The sequence below is a fragment of the Geotrypetes seraphini genome, chromosome 4 (assembly GCF_902459505.1).
Source record: "Geotrypetes seraphini chromosome 4, aGeoSer1.1, whole genome shotgun sequence".
Classification (NCBI taxonomy): Eukaryota; Metazoa; Chordata; class Amphibia; order Gymnophiona; family Dermophiidae; genus Geotrypetes; species Geotrypetes seraphini.
Genome location: NC_047087.1, coordinates 217,926,342 through 217,948,242, shown reverse-complemented (window position 1 = coordinate 217,948,242; position 21,901 = coordinate 217,926,342). Strand labels below are relative to the sequence as shown.

Here is a 21,901-nt window from a genome sequence, read left to right as displayed (position 1 = left end):
CCAGAGAATACAGTCAAATTGAATTAATTTTATCAGGTCATTGAATCTGTAACACGTGGTCACCATTCATCATATCCTTCATTGAGGGTCAAGTGTACTTGCTCCTCTAGTGTGCAACTTTCCATTCAAATGTCTAAAATAAAAAGCTTTTACTGGGCTAGATGGCCATTGGTCTAAGCCAGTAGGCAATTCTTTTTTTTTAATTTATTTATGCAAATTTTCAATATTTATGTCAATATCAGTCACAAGACGATTTTAATAATGTACAGAGAAGAAAAAAATAAACTTTCACAGAAAAAATAAGGTAATATAAATCTTAGATACATTGTAATAATCAGATTAGCACATGTCGGGCCACCTCATTCACTATTACGGCCCCTACAATATGGCATTCTTTACCACTTTATATCAGGGCAGAAAAAATTTAGTTAAAATTAAGTGAAACCTAACGTGTTACCTCTTTCAAGATGCATATGACTATTAAACAGGCTTGGATACAGCCAGAGTTGTTCAATAATCCTATTGTGGTTAACCTTTTATGTATTCTTTACTTTTGATTTTGTAGTTCTTCCAAACTTCCCTATTGTTTTATATTGGTCAAGTATTGTTTAGTGTGTATTTACTTGTTTATTGTCTCCCCCTTTTTAATACATACTGTTTTATCAACATTTTAGTAAACTTGAAAGTTTTAATAATAATTTTAATTTAATAATTTTTTTTAAGCTTGAAATTTGAATTGTAATAATTAGGGGGAGAAGCTATAAGAAAATGACAGAAATAATTAGAAACTAGGGAATAATTACAAAGTTTCAAGTTTATTTAAAATTTCTTATACCGCCCAATCAAGCCTTCTAGGCGGTGTACAAAAACACCAAAACAATGTGCCAAATAAAATACAATACAATAGAATAAAAGATGGCGCTTGAGAAAGATCTAGCAAATTTAACCTTAAACGGAGATAGCAAACTACCTAAGGAGTACTAATTATTACTTGACCTTTGCCAGAAATAAAACTAGATAACTGTTGAGGTACAAAAAACATATATCGTACTCCTTGATAGGTAACCACACATTACATGGGTATCGTAGAACAAATGTAGCACCCAACTGCAAGACCTGAGGTCTCAATAACAAAAATTGTTTCCTTCTATTCTGGGTTAACTTTTACACATCAGAATATATTCTTATTTTAAGTGTCATGAACTTAAAAATAAAAATAAAAAATTTAAGCAACCATTCTCTATCTGAATCAATAGCAAACTGAACCAAAAGAATCGCTGGAACTGGTACCTCTATACCTGATCTCTTTATGATATTTGTTAAGTCTAAACTATTGATTTTTCTTCGCAGGAGGATAGTAAATCTTAGAAGGATGAGAAGCGTCTGGAACTTTTTATTATCTCTGTTAAATATCTTTAAAACATATCTTGAGCAAATACTGAAAGTACCAAAGGAAAATTAATTAACCTGAGATTATATCTTCTAACTCCAAATTTTCCACTTTAAAATGGAAATTTCCACTATCTATTATCTAAGTTAAAGCTTGAGCTTCCATAATCCACAATTTTAGATTCCATATTTGATATTCTTTTCAGTGGTGTACCTAGCATGTGTGACACCCGGGGCCCATCATTTTTTGGCACCTCCCCCCCTATCTGTACGAAAAACATGATTTTTAGTAACAAGCCACAAGTCACACATGAGTACCTAGGAAAAGGCAGCATCTTACATACTGCAGGGAGAAGTACAACAGCAATACACCCATTGTAAAACTAAACAAGCCAGACTAGTTCAGATTAATCCTGCAGTCAATCCTAACAGAAAACCATGTCTTTTGAACAAATAGAACACAGAAAACACCTTCACTTAGTATGGTATGTCATCACAAACTTACCCCTCCGCCTTTTACAAAACTGTAGTGTGGATTTTAGCCATGGTGGTAACAGCTCTGACGCTCATAGAATTCTGAGCATCAGAGCTGCTACCACCACGGCTGGCGCTAAAAAACGCTCCACAGTTATGTAAAAGGGGGGATAAAATAGAAATGCATAGACAAATGTTAAATTGAACCAGCAAGAAGCTGGACTCTGCATACAATGCAATACCACAGAAACAGTGACACATGTCTCCTAAAGCAATAAATAAATAGAAAATTTTTGTTCTACCTTTGTCTTCTCTGGTTTCTGCTTTCCTCATCTTCTTGTTACTCTCTTCCTTCCATCCACTGTCTGCCATCTCTCTGCCCCTATATGGCATCTTCTCTCCTTCTATGCCCCTTCCAGAAACTGTATGCCTCCCCCTTCCATCTCTCCTTTCACCCCCATTGGTCTGGTATCTGTCTCCGCTCCCTTCCTCCTGTTCTTCCCTCATTTTCCTTCTCAATTTATTTTCTGCCTCTGTCTAAATTATTTTTTTACTATTCAGTCCTTAATTTCCCTCTTTCACTGTGTCTACCTATAGCTTCCTTCACCCCTTCCAGTAACTAACTCTATCCTCTTCCCTCAATCCTGCATGTGCCCTTTTTTTCTTTCTCCTCCCCACTTCCTTCCAGCATCTGTTCCCCCTTTCTCTCACACTTCCATTCAGCAGCTGTCCTTCCTCTCCCCCACACTTCCATTCAGTGTCTGTTTCCCTCTCTCTACCCCTTCCATCTACTGTTCACCCTCTATCTCGCCCCTTCCATTCACTGCCCTTTGTGCTCTTTCTATCCAGTGTGCACCCTCTCTCTCTCTTCCATATGGCATCTTCCCTCTTTCTATGCTCCTTCCATAAACTATCTATCCCGTGCCCCTTCTCACCTTTGTACATGATTGATTTCAACTCTGTCACCTCTCCGTTTTTCTCTCTCTGTCACCACCCCCTCCCCTATGCTCTGGCATCTCTCTCTTCTCCTTTCTTTCCTTCCCATCAAAGGAACATCAAAGGTGAAAAGAACCACAACGACAGCACTCAATTTCAGAAAAGGAAATTACAGGGCCATGAGGAAAAAGGTGGGAAAGAAGCTCAGCAACAGCTCAGGGAAGATGGAGACCGTTGAGGAAGCCTGGGCCCTACTCAAGGGCACGGTGCACGAAGCACAAAACCTGTACGTCCCCAGGTTTAGGAAAGGGTGCTAAAACAATCGAATCAAAAACCCGGCGTGGATAACAAATGCAGTGAAAAAGGCGATAAGTGACAAGAAAACATCATTCAGAAAATGGAAAAAGGACCAAACAAAGGACAACCAGAAGGAGCACAAAAGGCACCAAAAGGACTGTCACCGAGTGGTTAGGAAAGCAAAAAGAGAATATGAGGAGAGACTGGCGGTGGAAGCAAGAAACTTCAAACCATTCTTCAGGTATGTGAAGGGGAAACAACCAGCCAGGGAGGAAGTGGGACCATTAGACGATGGAGACAGGAAGGGAGTGGTAAAGGAGGAAAAAGAGATAGCTGACGGGTTAAACAAGTTATTCTCGTCAGTCTTCACGAGAGAGGACACATCCAATATCCCAGAACCCGAGGAGATCATAAACAAAGACCATGATGAAAAGCTGGTCCAACTAGAGGTAAGCAAAGAGGATGTCCTCAGACAGATAGACAGACTGAAGAGCGACAAATCACCAGGTCCCGGCGGCATCCACCCAAGGGTACTAAAAGAACTGAGAAATGAAATAGCGGAAACATTTCGCCAAATATGTAACCTATCCTTAAAAACTGGGGAGATCCCAGAGGATTGGAAAATAGCAAATGTCACGCCCATCTTTAAGAAGGGATCAAGGGGTGACCCAGGAAACTATAGGCCGGTGAGCTTGACCTCGGTTCCGGGAAAGATGATGGAAGCACTGGTTAAGGACACAATCTGCGAACACATAGAAAACAATGGTCAACTGAAGGTGAGCCAGCACGGCTTCTGCAAGGGAAGGTCGTGCCTCACAAACTTGCTGTACTGGATGTCCACCGATGGATCAAACACTGGCTGGCAGGCAGGAAACAGAGAGTTGGAGTAAAGGGCCATTACTCAGACTGGCAATGGGTCACGAGCGGAGTTCCACAGGGGTCAGTGCTGGGACCGCTCCTGTTCAATATATTTATTAACGACCTGGAGACGGGGACGAAATGTGAGGTTATTAAATTTGCTGATGACACCAAACTCTGCAGCAGAGTTAGAACCACGGAAGACTGTGAAGACCTGCAAAGGGACCTAACGAGACTGGAAGAGTGGCAAATGAACTTTAACATAGAGAAATGCAAGGTCATGCATGTAGGGAAAAAGAACCCGATGTTCAGCTACAAAATGGGATCATTGCTAGGGGTGATCAACCTTGAAAGAGACCTGGGGGTGATGGTAGACACATCACTGAAAGCATCAGCACAGTGTGCGACAACCTCAAAGAAAGCGAACAGAATGCTGGGTATTATTAAAAAGGGTATCACAACCAGGACGAAGGAAGTCATCATGCCGCTGTATCGTGCAATGGTGCGCCCACATCTGGAGTACTGTATCCAGTACTGGTCGCCGTACCTCAAGAAGGACATGGCAGTACTTGAGGGGGTCCAGAGAAGAGCGACTAAACTGATAAAAGGTATGGAAAACTTTTCATACGCTGACAGGTTGAAAATGTTGGGGCTGTTCTCCCTGGAAAAGCGGAGACTTAGAGGAGACATGATAGAAACCTTCAAAATCCTGAAGGGCATAGAGAAGGTAGACAGGGACAAATTCTTCAGACTGTGGGGAACCACAAGTACAAGGGGTCACTCGGAGAAACTGAGAGGGGACAGGTTTAGAACAAATGCTAGGAAGTTCTTTTTTACCCAGAGGGTGGTTGACACATGGAACGCGCTTCCGGAGGTTGTGATAGGCCAGAGCACATTATAGGGGTTCAAGGAAGGTTTAGATAGGTTCCCAAAGGATAAGGGGATTGAGGGGTACAGATAGAAGTAGAGGTAGGTTATAGAAATGGTCAGGAACCACTTCACAGGTCATAAACCTGATGGGCCGCCGCGGGAGCGGACTACTGGGCACGATGGACCTCTGGTCTGACCCAGTGGAGGCAACTTCTTATGTTCTTATGCACCCAACCCCTGCGAATATAGAAGGAGATCTGTAACTAGAATCGTCTTGGAGGATAGCAACTTTGCAGCTTCATACTGCTGCCAGACATGTTCCTTTTTGTATTCTAAGCAGCATCTTATTGGAGACCTGCAGTGAGTCAAAGGGGGAGCCAGGATGTGAACTAAATCTGGAAATTGAGAGCAACAGTTATTTTTATTATCAAAGGATATAAAGCATTGTGGGGGATATTTCCTATCAGGATGCCTTTATAAAATAGACTCCAACACACCCTATTAGTGCACAGATTCTTTCACAGACTTAGACCTGATCTGAGGAAAGTGTGTGTATTTATGCATTTGCATTCATATAAAAAAAAAGTGTCAAAATTTAGTGTCCCAGATAACCTCTGTTTCTGGCCCTATAAGTTCTTCCCTTTCACCCCCCACTTCCAGTGTGGTACTTTTTCTTGAAACCCCTCCCCCATTCTACTTAAACCCCCCCAAAAAACAGTTGGTCCAGGGGGCTTCCTGGCCCAGCATGTCTTCCCCTTCTAACTGCACCGGTCCGATATCACCTCCACCTTCGTTCTCATCAATTTTTGGTGCAGGGGACTGCCGGCTACGGTAGCGACTCTGAAGTGCAGCCTCCCTCTGTGCTTTCCTTTTGTCACGGTCCACCCCCAATGATTCAACTTCCTTTTTCTGCCTGGACGGACCGCAGCAGAAGGAAAGCACAGAGGGAGGCCACAGGCTGCACATCAGAATTGCTGCCACAGCTGGCAGACTCCTGCAACAAAAATGGATGAGAGCGAAGATGTAGGTGACTTTGGACTGACTCAGTTAGAATGGGCCCCCTCCCCCATGCCTACCCTGTCTCTGTGTGCGAAAGCGACATGGCTTTCTGTTAGCATTGACTGCAGGATTAATCTGACTTGTTGAGTTTTCCAATCAGTGTATTGTTGTTCTAGCATCCACTGTAGTACTCTCTTTTCCTAAGTAGGTCCTTGTTGTGTGTGTGAATTATGGAAGTTACTACTATTATGGTATGTTGCAATTGCTCTGTAGGTCCCGAGTGACAAATGTAGTGTTTTGTATTACTTTACATTATGCCTCGTATTGGATTGGATTTACATCAAACCTTTCTTAGTAATAGCTCAAGGCAAGTTACATTCAGGTACAGTAGGTATTTTTCTGTCCCTGGAGAGCTTACAATTTTAGTTTTGCATCTTAGGCAATGGAGGGCTAAGTACTTGTCTAAGATGTTTATTAAAAACTTTATATACTGCATAACGGCCTAAAAGGATCCAAACGGTTTACAATGTATAATTTGCATTCATTAAGAAAAGAACTCCATTTAAAAATAGAAAATATAGAATATATAGGTTATAATCAAATATTATTATGGATGGGGGCAGGGTGGTTTATAAGTTTAAAATATGTCTAAGTGGATAAATGTGTAATTTTATGTTTAAAATATATAGTGAATTACGGAATTATGATAGATCTATAGATTCTTGAATGATAAAGAATAGTTTGGGTGGGAGGTTATTGGTCTTTTAAAAATATTGTAATATTTTTAGTGATGTCTATAGTGTAAATGTTTTAATTATTGTTCTTCACTTATTGAAATTATTTTAAAATGAATAAAGATTATTAAAAAGAAAAGGAAATATTAAGAACAAAAGTTAAAAAAAATTTTTCTTCATAAAATATTATAACAAGCATCTCAGTAATAAGAATTCTAACGATAAAACAATAAAACACTCAAATCTCAATGAACCATAATTTATACATACAGCTAAAAATTTTCCAAGGAGCACCAATGGGAATTGAACGCTGGCTTTAATGGCTATTAAGTACAGCTAATACCTAATGTTTGGTAACTCAAGAGAAATTAAATGCTAGCAGAGCTGAAGCCTGGTGGCCATTTGGCAACCTACCTAAAACATTGATAGGTAGATTATTTTATGGTTGCCAGTAACCTCAGAATTTCTGAACATTACTATTTTTATCCCAGGACAAGCAGGCAGGTATTCTCACTAGTGGGTGATGTCATCAGACAGAGCCCGGTACGGACGTCTCACAAGCACGTGTTGCTTGTAGAAACTTAAAGTTTCCAGATGCCCGCACCGCGCATGCGCCGGTGCCTTCCCGCCCGGAGAGCCGGGCGTGTCTCCTCAGTTCTTTTCTTTCCGCGGAGCTGAGAAGTTCAACTTCATCATGCGCTAGCTGAATTCAGTTAAATTTGCCTTCCTTGTCCGCGTTTTTCACTTTCTTTTGATTACAATTAACAGTACATTTCTTTCTCAGTTTAAAAAAAAAAAAAAAAAGATTATTTCCTCCGGCGGGTCGAACGGGCCGGCCACGTGGCTCAGGCCTACTGGCTTCGACCTCGCGGCGGAGATTTTCCGGCCTATGTCCCGGCCAATCACCGGGTTTAAAAAGTGCAGCAAGTGCCAACGCGCGATTTCACTTACGGACCCGCACCGACGCTGTTTGCAGTGTCTTGGTCCTGACCACATCCCGAAATCGTGCAGGCCTTGCTCTACCCTTACGGCACGCTCATTCAAACGGCGTTGCCTATTGTGGGAATCGATGTTCAAGATGGACGCAGCTAAGGATCCTTCGGCTTCCACTTCATCTGATACCTCCCCGGTTCGTGCGAAACCGGCATCGACCCCTCCTGCATCGAGTGTGGTGAAACCGGCATCGTTCATCCCGACACCATCCACGAGCTCGACGTCGGTGCCTGCCCCGGTCTCCTCGGTTCAGGTACCTCTTCCTTCCACAGTACCACCAGTGGTCATCAAAGTGCCTAAAGCTACCAAGCATAAGCACTCGACCTCGAAGGAACGCGATGACCGTGCAGGAGGACCCCCTTTCGGTGCGGATCCCTCCTTATCGGCTTCGCTGCGGTCCATGCTGGAAGCTCAATTCGTTGAGCTCATGCAGACCATCGGACCCGGGCTCATCGCTGCCATACAGGGTGACCTCCCGGTACCGGTCCAAAGGGGCGGTCCGCCCCCTCCCCCTCCCCCACGCCGTTCGACCTCGAAAACCGACGAGGACGAACGGGGGAGGGCGGCGATGCCCATGCAGCAAGCCTCGCCTAGCGATATGCCGCCATTAGAGCCCATTACGCCTCCGCGCCAACATGGGACCAGACCTTCGATCGATAATCAAAGCCCTGGGCATAGTCAGGAAGAGTTCTTCCGCACTCCTTACCAGACTTGGGTAGCATCGCAAGAATCCGCATCGCAACCCCAGTTGCGATCCACCGCTTCCAGCCCTATCCATCACTTGGGGGCCTCGGGAGACCATGCGATGCACAGACGATCTCGATCCCCGTCCCGCCACCGAGACGGACATCGATCCAGACACTCATCGTGGCACTCCGCACGCCATTCGGAGGTGTCACCGCAGAAAAAACTGCAACGTATGGGATACTCCTCATCAGAGGTATCCCCTCCGGAGGGAACGGAGTACGAGGAAACACCCGTACCCGATTCTCCTTGCCATTCCCCGATGTCCATGGACCCGGAGGCCTCTTCCTCCTCCAGCCCGTCTCACAAACCGACGCTGGCGGATCAATTGTCTTTCTCATCATTCCTCCGACAAATGGCGGATGATCTGGATGTGACTCTTGACACGGGCTCCCGATACTCCAAAGAGTATCTGGACACCATGCATTTACCTAACCCTCCAACGGAGTTGCTTCGGCTCCCTCTGCATAAATTGCTGGATCAGACCTTCATGCAGTGTTTCGAAACACCGTACTCCATACCGGCGATTCCCAGCAAACTCGATGCTCGATACCGCATCGTGCACCATAAAGGGTTCGAGGGCCCTCAACTCTCTCACCAATCCCTACTGGTCGAGTCCTCTCTTAAACGCTCTCATCCCTCTCAGGTCTACGCCTCTGTACCGCCGGGCCGAGAGGGGAGAACGATGGACAAATTTGGTAGAAAATTCTATCAAAACTCCATGATGGCGTCACGGGTGCTGAACTACAATTTCTTTTTCTCTTCCTATCTGGAGTTCTTCTTGCCGGTGCTCCGCAAGTTTACTCTTTTCATAGACACCCAAGCTCGATTCGAGTTCGAGGAAGTGGTAGCCTCCCTCTCCCAACTACGCCTCCAGCTGATGCAATCCTCCTTCGATGCATTCGAACTCTCGGCACGTGCTGCCGCAAGCGCGGTAGCCATGCGTCGCCTGGCATGGCTCCGTACAATTGATATGGATCCCAACCTCCAGGACAGACTCGCCAACGTACCATGTGCGGGAGCTGATCTGTTCGATGAGTCTATCGAAACTGTTACCAAGAAGCTGTCGGATCACGAAAAATCTTTTCAATCCATCCTGCGGCCCAAACCCAAACCTCAACAGTCTCGACCTTCCAGGCCACCCCTGATTTACCAGCGGCGTTACATGCCTAGACAAACGCCCGCTGCGAGGCAACCTGCGAAGAGACAACCTCCCCAGAAGTCTCAGCAAAAACCCCAGCCACCGGCTGCACCTAAGGCTACCCAGCCCTTTTGACTCCCTTCCTGGGAGCATAACCGACACCGTTCTGCACCCCTCAGCCTCTCCCATAGGGGGCCGCCTCCATCTTTTTTACCACCGATGGGAGGCCATAACCACGGACCTATGGGTCCTCACCATCATAAGAGACGGATACTCTCTCCAGTTCCATTGGGCCCCCCCGGACCATCCTCCAAGAGAGTATCCTTCAAGCTCGACACAGACCGCCCTTCTTCTTCAGGAAGTTCAAACCTTGCTTCAGCTTCGGGCCGTCGAGCCGGTCCCGTCAGACCAATTGAACCGAGGATTTTACTCCCGGTACTTCCTCGTCCCGAAGAAAACGGGCGACCTGCGACCCATTTTAGACCTTCGGGCCCTCAACAAATTTCTGGTCAAAGAGAAGTTCCGTATGCTGACTCTGGCTTCTCTCTACCCCCTCCTCGAGCAGAACGACTGGTTATGCTCCCTGGATCTCAAGGAGGCCTACACTCACATCCCCATTCACCCGGCCTCCCGAAAGTTCCTCAGATTTCGGGTGGGAAATCTGCATCTACAGTACCGAGTGCTACCATTCGGCCTCTCCTCGTCCCCCAGAGTCTTCACAAAGTGCCTGGTGGTAGTGGCCGCGGCACTCCGGGACAGGGGTCTACAGGTGTTCCCATACCTCGACGACTGGCTCATCAAGGCCCCGTCAGCCCCAGAGGTCACTTCGGCGGCCTTGACTACAATCTACTTCCTCCAGAATTTGGGCTTCGAGATCAACTTTTCCAAGTCTCATCTACAACCCACCCAGTCCCTCCCCTTCATCGGGGCAGTCCTGGACACCATTCAACTCCGAGCATTCCTGCCTCTTCAACGCATGGAGGCTCTTCTTCATCTCTGCCAGTCGGTGTCTACTCGCCAAACCCTATCGGCGAGACAACTGATGGTGCTCCTGGGCCACATGGCCTCCACAGTACATGTGACACCCTTTGCCAGACTCCATCTCAGAATCCCCCAGTGGACCCTGGCATCACAGTGGAATCAGACGTCCGATCCACTAACCAAACGCATCATAGTCACACCTGCTCTTCGGCAGTCTCTACTTTGGTGGATGACCTCTTCGAATCTATTCAGAGGTTTGCTGTTGCACTCTCCCCCCCATCAGAAAGTTCTCACAACCGATTCGTCGAACTATGCATGGGGGGCCCACCTGGATGGTCTCCGCACCCAAGGATTCTGGACCAGTGCGGACAGACTACATCAAATCAATCTACTGGAGCTCAGAGCCATCTTCAATGCTCTCAAAGCTTTCCAACACCTACTTCACGACATGGTGATCCTCATTCGCACAGACAATCAGGCCGCCATGTATTAAATCAACAAGCAAGGAGGCACGGGCTCGGCCCTCCTTTGCCAGGAAGCTCTACGAGTCTGGGACTGGGCGGTGCACCACAACGCCCTCCTCAGAGCTGTCTACATTCAGGGGAAGAACAACGTCTTAGCAGACAACCTAAGTCGTCTTCTACAACCTCACGAATGGACTCTCCATTCCAGCCCCCTTCACCAAATCTTCACACAGTGGGGGACGCCTCAGATAGACCTCTTTGCGGCTCCCCACAACTCGAAACTGCCTCAGTTTTGCTCCAGGATCTACACTCCTCACCGCCTCGAGGCAGATGCTTTTCTACTAGACTGGGGGAAACGATTTCTATATGCGTTCCCACCATTCCCGCTGATCCAGAAGACTCTGGTCAAGCTGAAACTCGAACAGGCCACCATGATTCTAATAGCTCCTCGGTGGCCCAGACAACCTTGGTTCTCCCTTCTGCTTCAACTCAGCAGCAGGGAACCAGGACCACTTCCAGTGTTTCCTTCACTACTTACTCAACATCAAGGATCATTACTTCATCCCAACCTGCAGTCTCTCCACCTGACAGCTTGGTTCCTCTCAACGTAACCCCTCACCAATTCTCACAAGGAGTGAGGGAGGTCTTGGAGGCTTCCAGGAAGCCCGCCACTCGACAATGCTACTCCCAGAAATGGACTAGATTCTCCTCATGGTGTGTTTCTAAATCAAAGGAACCTCAGCGAGCTTCCTTATCCTCCGTGCTGGACTACCTCCTACACCTATCTCAATCTGGGCTCAAGTCTACATCCATACGAGTCCACCTGAGCGCTATTGCGGCTTTCCACCAGCCTCTACAAGGGAAACCCCTCTCGACCCACCCGGTGGTCGCCAGATTTATGAAAGGACTCTTTCATGTTAACCCTCCTCTCAAACCACCCCCGGTAGTTTGGGATCTCAATGTAGTCCTTTCCCATCTCATGAAGCCCCCGTTTGAACCACTCAACAGGGCCCCTCTTAAGTACCTCACCTGGAAAGTGCTCTTTCTTGTAACCCTTACGTCTGCTCGCAGGGTCAGCGAACTCCAGGCATTGATGGCGGATCCACCATTCACAGTATTCCATCACGACAAGGTGGTCCTCCGCACTCACCCGAAATTCCTGCCTAAAGTGGTCTCCGAATTTCATCTCAACCAATCCATTGTACTTCCAGTATTCTTCCCTAAGCCCCATTCTCACCATGGAGAATCGGCCCTTCACACTCTAGACTGTAAACGTGCTTTGGCTTTCTACCTGGATCGTACCAAGCCACACAGAACCACCCCCCAACTTTTTGTCTCCTTCGATCCTAATAAGTTGGGAAGACCCGTATCAAAGCACACCATCTCTAATTGGATGGCGGCTTGTATCTCTTTCTGCTATGCCCAGGCTGGATTATCACTTCCTTGTAAGGTCACAGCCCATAAGGTCAGAGCAATGGCAGCCTCAGTAGCATTCCTCAGATCAACACCAATCGAGGAGATTTGTAAGGCTGCCACCTGGTCCTCGGTTCACACTTTCACCTCACATTATTGTCTGGATACCTTCTCCAGACGGGATGGACAGTTTGGCCAAACAGTGTTGAAAAATTTATTCTCTTAAGTCGCCAACTCCCCCTCCATCCCACTGAGGTTAGCTTGGAGGTCACCCACTAGTGAGAATACCTGCCTGCTTGTCCTGGGATAAAGCAATGTTACTTACCGTAACAGTTGTTATCCAGGGACAGCAGGCAGCTATTCTCACGTCCCACCCACCTCCCCTGGGTTGGCTTCTCAGGCTAGCTACCTGAACTGAGGAGACACGCCCGGCTCTCCGGGCGGGAAGGCACCGGCGCATGCGCGGTGCGGGCATCTGGAAACTTTAAGTTTCTACAAGCAACACGTGCTTGTGAGACGTCCGTACCGGGCTCTGTCTGATGACATCACCCACTAGTGAGAATAGCTGCCTGCTGTCCCTGGATAACAACTGTTACGGTAAGTAACATTGCTATATGGCCAACAAGAAGATGATGGACTGGGGAGTTGGGGCTGACTGAGAGCCAAGTACCTACTTACTCGTATTTCCATAATACTGTAAATACTATTCTGTTTAATATGGTGTATCATTTTGCTGCGCATTATTTTGTGGGGGTGATATTCAGAGGGCCATTGTTGATATGTTTTGTGCATGAATAGTTAGAACTAAAATTATTTGCTGCCCAGGCTAAAATATCATTGGTATTGAGCTGATGTTTGGCTTTTTGTGCACAATGCAGAACCCTCCCCCTCTCCACTATAGGCTTAAAAGGAACGGATTCTATAAAGGACACCCAGTCTCAGAAGCTACCTAAGCAGCAATTGGTCTGATCATGTAGTTTTGTCTATATCGCTAGTAGCCCACACCAATACTCCCTCTAAGCATTACAACCTTTTTTTTTTGTGCGAGCAACAGGTTTTAAAAATTTTTTTAGATAGAAACATAGAAACATAGAAAGATGACGGCAGAAAAGGGCTATAGCCCATCAAGTCTGCCCACTCTACTGACCCACCCCATTAAGTCTGAGTACTAATGACCTAGTTCCTTAACTTGACCCTCGTAAGGATCCTACTAGGGCATCCCATTTATTCTTAAAGTCAATAACGCTGGTGGCCTTGATCACCTGCTCTGGAAGCTTGTTCCAGTGATCTACCACCCTTTCTGTGAAGAAATACTTCCTTATGTCACTATCGAATTTCCCTCCTCTGAGTTTGAATGCATGCCCCCTTGTGACCGAGGGTCCCCTGAGAAAGAAGATGTCTTCTTCCATCTCGACACGTCCCGTGATGTATTTAAATGTCTCAATCATGTCCCCCCTCTCCCTGCGCTCCTCTAGAGTGTAGAGCTGCAATTTGTTCAGTCTTTCTTCGTACGAGAGACCCTTGAGCCCCGAGATCATCCTGGTGGCCATCCGCTGAACCGACTCAACTCTAAGCACGTCTTTACGGTAATGTGGCCTCCAGAATTGCACCAGTACTCCAGATGAGGTCTCACCATGGTTCTGTACAGTGGCATTATGACTTCAGATTTGCGGCTAACGAAGCTTCTATTGATACATCCCATAAGTTGCCTTGCTTTGGATGAGGCCTTCTCCACTTGTTTGGCGGCCTTCATGTCTGCACTGATGATTATTCCCAAGTCTCTTTCTTCTGAAGTCCTAGCTAGTGTTTCTCCATTTAAGGTGTAAGGTTTACATGGATTTCTGCTACCGAGATGCATAACCTTACATTTCTTAGCGTTGAAGCCCAGCTGCCATGTCGAGGACCAGTTTTCCAACGTAAGCAGATCCTGCGTCATACTATCCTGCAGATTGCTTTCACTTACTATATTACATAGTTTGGCGTCATCAGCGAACAGAGTTACTTTACCCTGAAGCCCTTGGGTCAAGTCTCTTATGAATATGTTAAAAAGGAGTGGACCCAGGACCGAGCCCTGTGGCACTCCGCTGGTCACCTCCGATGTCTCAGAGAGGGTGCCGTTGACCACCACCCTCTGATGTCTTCCACTCAGCCAATCCTTGACCCATGCAATTAGTATCTCACCTAACCCCATTGATTTCATCTTGTTTAATAGTCTACGGTGTGGGACGCTGTCGAAAGCTTTACTGAAGTCCAAGTACACTATGTCCAGAGACTCTCCCGAGTCCAGCTTTCCTGTTACCCAATCAAAGAAGCTGATAAGATTGGATTGGCATGACCTACCCCTAGTGAATCCATGTTGACTAGGATCCCTTAGATTCCCCTCATCCAAAATCGTGTCTAATTTACATTTAAGTAGTGTTTCCATGAGTTTACACACTATTGATGTGAGACTTACTGGTCTGTAATTTGCAGCCTCTGCTCTGCAACCCTTTTTGTGCAGTGGAACGACGTTAGCTGTTTTCCAGTCCAGGGGGACTCTCCCTGTACTTAGGGAGAGATTGAAGAGCATGGTTAATGGTTCCGCCAGGACATCGCACAGCTCCCTGAGTACTCGTGGGTGCAATTTGTCTGGTCCCATGGCTTTGTTTACCTTGAGTCTTGACAGTTCGCTGTAAACATCAGCTGGTGAGAATCCAAAATTCTGAAATGGATCTTCCTTGCTTGGCTTTGCTTCCAGCTGTGGCCCGTGTCCAGGTGCCTCGCAGGTAAAGACTGAGCAGAAGTAATCGTTCAGTAGTTTGGCTTTTTCGGAATCTGTTTCCACATAAATCCCATCTGCTGTTCTAAGACGTACTATCCCGTTTGTGTTCTTCTGCCTGTCACTAATATACCTGAAGAAGGATTTGTCCCCTTTCTTAATGTTCTTTGCTAGAGATGTGAACAAGTCGCCTCAATTTTCCTTTTTGGTGGACGAATTTGTGCTCCAGTTATAGATATGAGAAAATGAATGTTGATATTTTGGGGCATAGCAATATATTTAAATTGGCTTGGTACCCGTTGACATCTTTTATCACCTCATTATAGTTGTTTCTATGTCTTAACTTTTTGTTTATTTCCACATGCACATCCAGGGAAGGGGGAGGGGAATATTTCTATTTATCTTAGTTCTACAATCTACACCTTTGAATATTTACATCTAGGGTGGGTGGGGGGTGGTTGGGATTGCATTATAATTTTACATAAGGGAAGGTTATTGAATGTATATATGTATTTATGCTATTATTGATTAGTCAGTGGGTGGGTGGGTTGGTTAAAATGTTTGATCTGATATCTGTAAGAAGAATGTGTTTTTGTTGTTTTATTATATGTTTATATACTTGTTTATTGCACTGTCAATATTTGAAAAATCAATAAAGTTTAATTTAAAAAAAATGAACAAGTAATTCTAAAACCAACAATTTTCCAGATTTGCAAGTATTTTTGTGAGCATCCATGTAAAATCTGTACGTGACACTCCTAGAATGTATGAGCAGTTGCTCACGTGTTCAGCTTAGAGAACATAGGCCCACGCTACGCTCTGCTGTTCATTGTTGACAGTGCGACATACTTTCTAGAAGCGCTGTTCTAGTTTACATGCCACTGTTTTTGCCAAAATGAATTCTGGATATAAATTGAATCTGTGCTTCTGTGAGGTTGGCTGAGTTTTGTAGGCAACGGTTCTTTGACAGATCAGGATAAATATTTGTAAACCATTAATGGATGGAGCATGAGTGTCCATTGACAACATGCGCTTCCTGCCATGGTATACAGTTCCTCTCCAGGCTGCATTTTCAGCACTTTTATACTTTTGTTCTGTTAATGTTCTATTCATGGTGTCGCTTGGCTTACCATTTACAGTGCTTTTGTAAAAGCCTCCACACCATTGTACATTTTTCCCATTTCTGCTGTCTAAAAAGAAATACAGTTCAAAATGCATTAAAGTAGGATTTTGTTGGCGCTTGAATCCACAACGTGCTCTATGCTTTTTTTTTGTTGTTGTTTCAATATCTTTATTTTAAGTTTCATAACAGCACAGACAACCATCCAAACAATATTCACAGTGCGGTCACGAGTACGGTAGTTAATTTGAAAGACATTTATCAAATGCGGCCTAAATGTGGCTACATTTAAATGAATGATGGTTTCTTTTGTATAGCTACTGCTTCATATTTATGAGTAACAGAGACACCAAGGAGAGACCAATTTCCACAACATGTTTTGTCTGTCATTGTGCTGTCTTTCCAATTTTGCAAAATTAATTTCATAGCCAATGACACTAACAGAAAACATTAAGGAATCATTTTTGGGAAAGGTATATAGGAGCCCAAGGGCCTTCCACATAGCAATTTTATGACAAATTTTCACCGCTATTAAAAACAGTACATTGTCACTCACATACATCATTCCAAAATCCTGTTAGGTTAGAATACGGTATGTGAGATAGTGTACCTAGTTCAGTTTGACAGGACTCTTTTTTTTTTTTTAATTGGATGTACTATTTTACTGGCTTTAACTAGATTCTGTGTGCTATAAAAAAAACCCCACAGATTTATGTCGGTGGCACAAAGAAAGAAGTCTGGGTAAGCTTCCTCCTAAAGAATTCAGATCCATTTGGGTATAAAGTTAATTGATTGAAGTCCGAGATAATAATAATTTCTATTCTTATATTTTGCACAAACTAAGTTCTTAGCAGTTCCATATGAGAATTGCAATAATAATGTCACAATCTTGACTTATACAATGTGTAAAATGAAATATCCAGCCTTTAAATATAAAAACATTACAGGTCAAAGCATTACATAATTTATTCTAAAAAAATGTGTTCCCCCAAGGAGATGGAAAGAGTTGCCACGGGATTCCTGCAGGAGTGTAGTAAAAATCTCTGGTGATACAATAAATGAGGCTTGGAACACACAGAGAGGTAATTGGAGCACCAGAGTGAGACTTGGAATCCCCAGAGAACAGCCAGGCTTGAAATGCTGATTGGTTGAATAGTGAATATCATCCAAAAAGCCTTGGGAAGCTATTGGATTGAGAGGAAACAGAGGGCTTGGAGTGAGCAAGTAGTAGTGTTGACTTCTGTAGGGATGGATGGGTATGGTATGGGTCTTAGTGGGATTGGGTTAAATTCTAGTAGGAATGGGTAGAGATAGGTGAAATTTGTACCCCCGGGCAACTCTTTCAGATCTGTGGTGCCAATTACATGAATAAACACTTAAATAATCCTTTTTTATCTAGCATTCTGAATAGGTGGTAACTGTGTTTGATTTTTATAAACAGAATGGAAAGAATACATTTTCAGTTCTAATATCGGATATGATCTCAAATACGAAGGAGCTTGCCTATATAAAATCTTTAAAAATAACACAATTTGAATTGAATTCGAGTACAGTTAGGGAGACAATGTAAAAATCTTAACAAAAAAAGAATTATTTTGCAGCAATTGAAGTCTCGGTAATGATCTATTTGGAAGCACTAAATATGAAATGTTGCAATAGTCTAATCATGAAAATATAGCATTATTGCTTGAAGATCCTTGGGGTTGGGGGGGAATCACAAATCTAATTTAATAGCTTTAATTTTATAAAAATACATTTTTTACAATGAATAGTCTAATTCAACCCTTTCATTTGAATATCAGTCAAAATCTCCAGGCTACAAATGGTCAGATCAATGGTCCATCTTGCCTAACATCCTATTTCCAACAGTGGCCAATCCAGGTCACAGGTAGCTGGCAGAAACCCAAATAGTAGTAACATTCCTTGTCGTCAGCAGCAGATGAATCCAGAGACTAGTGGGTTGTATCCATCCACCAATAGGCGGAGATAGAGAGCACCAAGCTGAGCTTTATAATAATAATAATTTTATTTTTTATATACCGCCATACCCGGCGAGTTCTAGGCGGTTTACATCAATTAAAAAGGATCTACGTTTTCAAGCAGATTTACAAACAAATAAAACAATTCATTAACAAGTAAAACCGAAATTGACAGAGGATGGCGGGAGGTTGTTGAAGACGGGGAAGAGAGGAGCTGAAAAGGGGGGTGAGAGCAGGGGGGGGAGAGGAAAATGTGAGCGGGTGGGGCCGCTAGGGGTCTTGTTTGCTGAAACATACCATCATATATAGGATGGTATGCTCACTGGTAACCCAGTATTCTCTATCTCCGCAGGCAGATTGATGGTCTCTCATCTGCTCCTGGTTTCATATGTTGCTCCCAGGGTTAGGACTGGCTCCAGGCTTGGCTAAGCTTCTGTTTTGGCTATGATAACTCAGTTGAGCGAGGGGATTAGGCTTCTTAGGTCAGGGTATAGCTGGTGGTGCCAGTTCCCTACCCATCCCCTGTAGCCCTATTTGGCATTGTCTGGCACACCTACCTCCCTCTTCACGATAAAAGAAAAAACATGATATCTCTATCTATCGCTTTCTAAACCCAGAGGGGGTGCAATGGACTGGAGGCATTTGGAGAAAAGCAGTCAACCAGGTATGTGTGCTTTAAATCTGCCTTTATCGCAGTGACTATATTTGTTAGATTTGGCTATTTCGTTTGCTGCTTGGTTGATTCTCTGATTGGCTGTATCTCATTGGCAGCTCGCAGACAGAGTTGTCAGTTTGGGAAGCCCCCCTCCCAATCCCCTTTCCTCCTCTGAAGGGCCAAGTCAGGTAGCTGCCCTTGAGTTTTCTTTCTTTGTGGCGAATGCCTTCTGTTCAGAAGTCGGTGGGGGGGGGGGGGGGGAGGGAAAGTAGGATCATCAGAGGTGTACCCATGCAGGATTTTAGACTTTGTGCCGGTCTGAAGTGCGAGGTACTTTACTGGGGAGGTCCGAGTGTTTTGCAGGCGGCAGCCACACCGTATTTTTCCGCACAATGGCAAGTTTGAATTTCCCAGTTTTGGGAAGGCCTGAACATTTGGTGGGTCAAGTTTGGACCTTTTGCGTGTTGGCAGTAGTGCTGCATTTTTTATTTAGTTCCCGTGGTGATCAGTTAATTGGACTCGAGAATGTGCATTGGGCAGCTTTTGGTCTTGGTGGTTGCACTTTACAGCATGCAGTAAGTCTCCGAGAGTGGGGCTTACACCATATCACATATAGACTTGACGTGCCAATGGCTACATTGAGGAGGCATTCCACGCAGCAGAGAAGTCCTAGTGCAGAAGGAGGGCAACTATTTTCTGGGTTTTTACGTTATCCATAGTCTGGGTAATACTTGTACTTCTCTTGGGAAGTTGAGGAGTTTTCTTGGTGTCTGTCACATGCACAGGTCTGGCTGTTTGAAGTTTTTTCTCCAATTTTTCCCACTTGCAGCGCAGGTCCAGCATACTATTCCAGTATCTGGGACTACCTACAAGTCTGCACTTTCAGCAGTACAAACTTTGCAGTATTTGCTCTTTTTTCTGCTGGGTGGTATCTTAGTCATTGAGAACAGCATAGGCTATGTCAGTCACTTTTTTGGCACATTATATGCTCCTGAAGTTGATTCAGATTGGGGGTTCTCCAGCCAGGGGAGGCTGGATCTCTTAGTACAAAGTTAGGGAGATGTACATGTCGGCCTTCTCATACATTTTATCTCCTATGAGGTCTTTTGCAGGTAGGTTCCATGCCATGAGAGCCCTAAAGTTCAGACTTTCGAGGGAGCATAGCAGTCAACTCAATTTGTACTCCACTAATCTTTTGTAAACCGCATAGAATTTAACGGTATTGCGGTATATAAACTGTTGTTATTATTATTATTATTATTTTCCCCCCTCCTTGTTTATCTTAGTTTGAGGATCTAGCTTTAATATCAGCTGCTTGGTTCACGAAGTGGGCACTGTATCTCCTGCTTCTGCGGCTGACATTTTTTCTATGCCCTGGGATTATGTCGCAGGCACTTCTCCCCTCAACCTCTCAGAATTTATACTAGTGGCCCTTTTCAGCTACTACTTATCTTTTCTAAAGTGCTCCTAGATGTACGCAGCGCTGGACATCAGGCTTTGGAGAGTTGGTCCCAACTCCATAGAGCTTATGATCTCTCTCAACAGACAAACAGCACAGGTAGGTCCTCCTTTCCTAGGGGTGTCTGAATTTTTCCCGTGGTATTTCTGGCACTGATGTCCATTAACTTCATCTGAAGTGGCCTACTCTTTCTTGGGACCATTAATATGCAAAAAACAAACAGACCACCAAGTAGACCCAATATGTGTGCAAATGAAAAAAAACAACTAGGCAGACCTGTCGGTAACACAGTATGGTAACTCTTATGTTCTCCTCTTCCTCCTCCTCCTCCTCCTTCTCACTGCCGCAATCCTGCAAAAGTAGTATTGTAAAAAACCTGATGCAAAATAGCCAAGCAAATGTAAGTAAATCAATCGCTTGGCTATTTTGCATGGGGTTTTACTAATTTGCATAGCCAGATCGGAAAATGGGCAATCGAGGGGAAAAACACGTGGTAGGCTGTTTTGTGAATCGGGTCAGTTAGCATGCATTGGTGCTTACCGCAACTTAGTAAAAGGGCCCCATAAGTCAAAAAAGTTCTGAAAATGGTACCACAGCAAGCACAGCATCATGCATATTTTTTGTATGTACTTTCCTTTCTTGAGTTATATCAGCTCCTAAAATTATTTGAAATAATTCTTTAAATACATCAGGGAGTAGATTAGTTATTTTTTTAATATCTGTTTTCCTGGAACGTGTACTACCTGTATTTTGATTGGACATTGAAGGATGCAAAAATTTCACACAGAATGTCTGTTAGGGTTACTCTAGACTGCAGGCTATCATCAGCTAGCATACACTTGTCTAGATTCCACTGTGTATTCCTGCCAGTGAAAATTAATCTTGCCCTCCTTGGGATCTAGCTTAGGTACTTGGGACCTGGGTTGGTCACTGTTGGGAACAGGATACTGGGCTTGATGGACCTTCGGTCTGTCCCAATATGGTAATTCTTATGTTCTCCTCTTCCTCCTCCTCACTTCTGCAACCCTGAAAAAGTAGGCTTTGGCTGCCATCTTGTGGCCATGTACTTAGCATAGATTAGCACATCCAAAATTAGAGCAAATGATAAGAGATCATTGGGCTCTGCAGTGATATTCTCGCCATTGTTTAGATCACAGTTCTTCAACCGCCGGTCCGCAAAAAAATCTTGCCGGTCCGCGAAGGATTCGGTCCCCGCAGCAACAAAAGGCCGGCGTCAGCTGACTTGCAACTTCCTGTTGCAGTCGCTGTACCGGGACTCCTGCCTTCCACCGCGTTTGCCTCCTGCCTTGTCTCCTCACCTCCAGACCACCAGCGGCAGCTCTGTTTGCTTTTAACTTCAGCACAGAGCTGCCCCTAAGCAGTAGTTTAGCGCGGTTTCATGAGGCAGCCTCGGGGCCTTTGCTAGGCCGGCCCACATCGCATCATCGAAGCGGGCCGGCCTAGCAAAGGCCCCGAAGCTGCCTCATGAAACCGCGCTAAACTATTGCTTAGGGGCAGCTCTGTGCCGAAGTTAAAAGCAAACAGAGCTGCCGCTGATGGTCTGGACTCTTGGGCCGCTGAAGGAAGGCAAAGAGCAGCTTCCTGGAGGTCTCCGTTCCTCTCGCCTTTGCAGGTCC

General features: G+C 44.9%; 1 protein-coding gene across 1 annotated transcript in view; it reads left to right on the top strand.

Annotated features, from left to right (window-relative positions):
- TSPAN14 (tetraspanin 14) overlaps positions 1-21,901 on the top strand; it is a 204,613-nt gene that overhangs the window by 152,712 nt on the left and 30,000 nt on the right. The window lies entirely within an intron of this gene.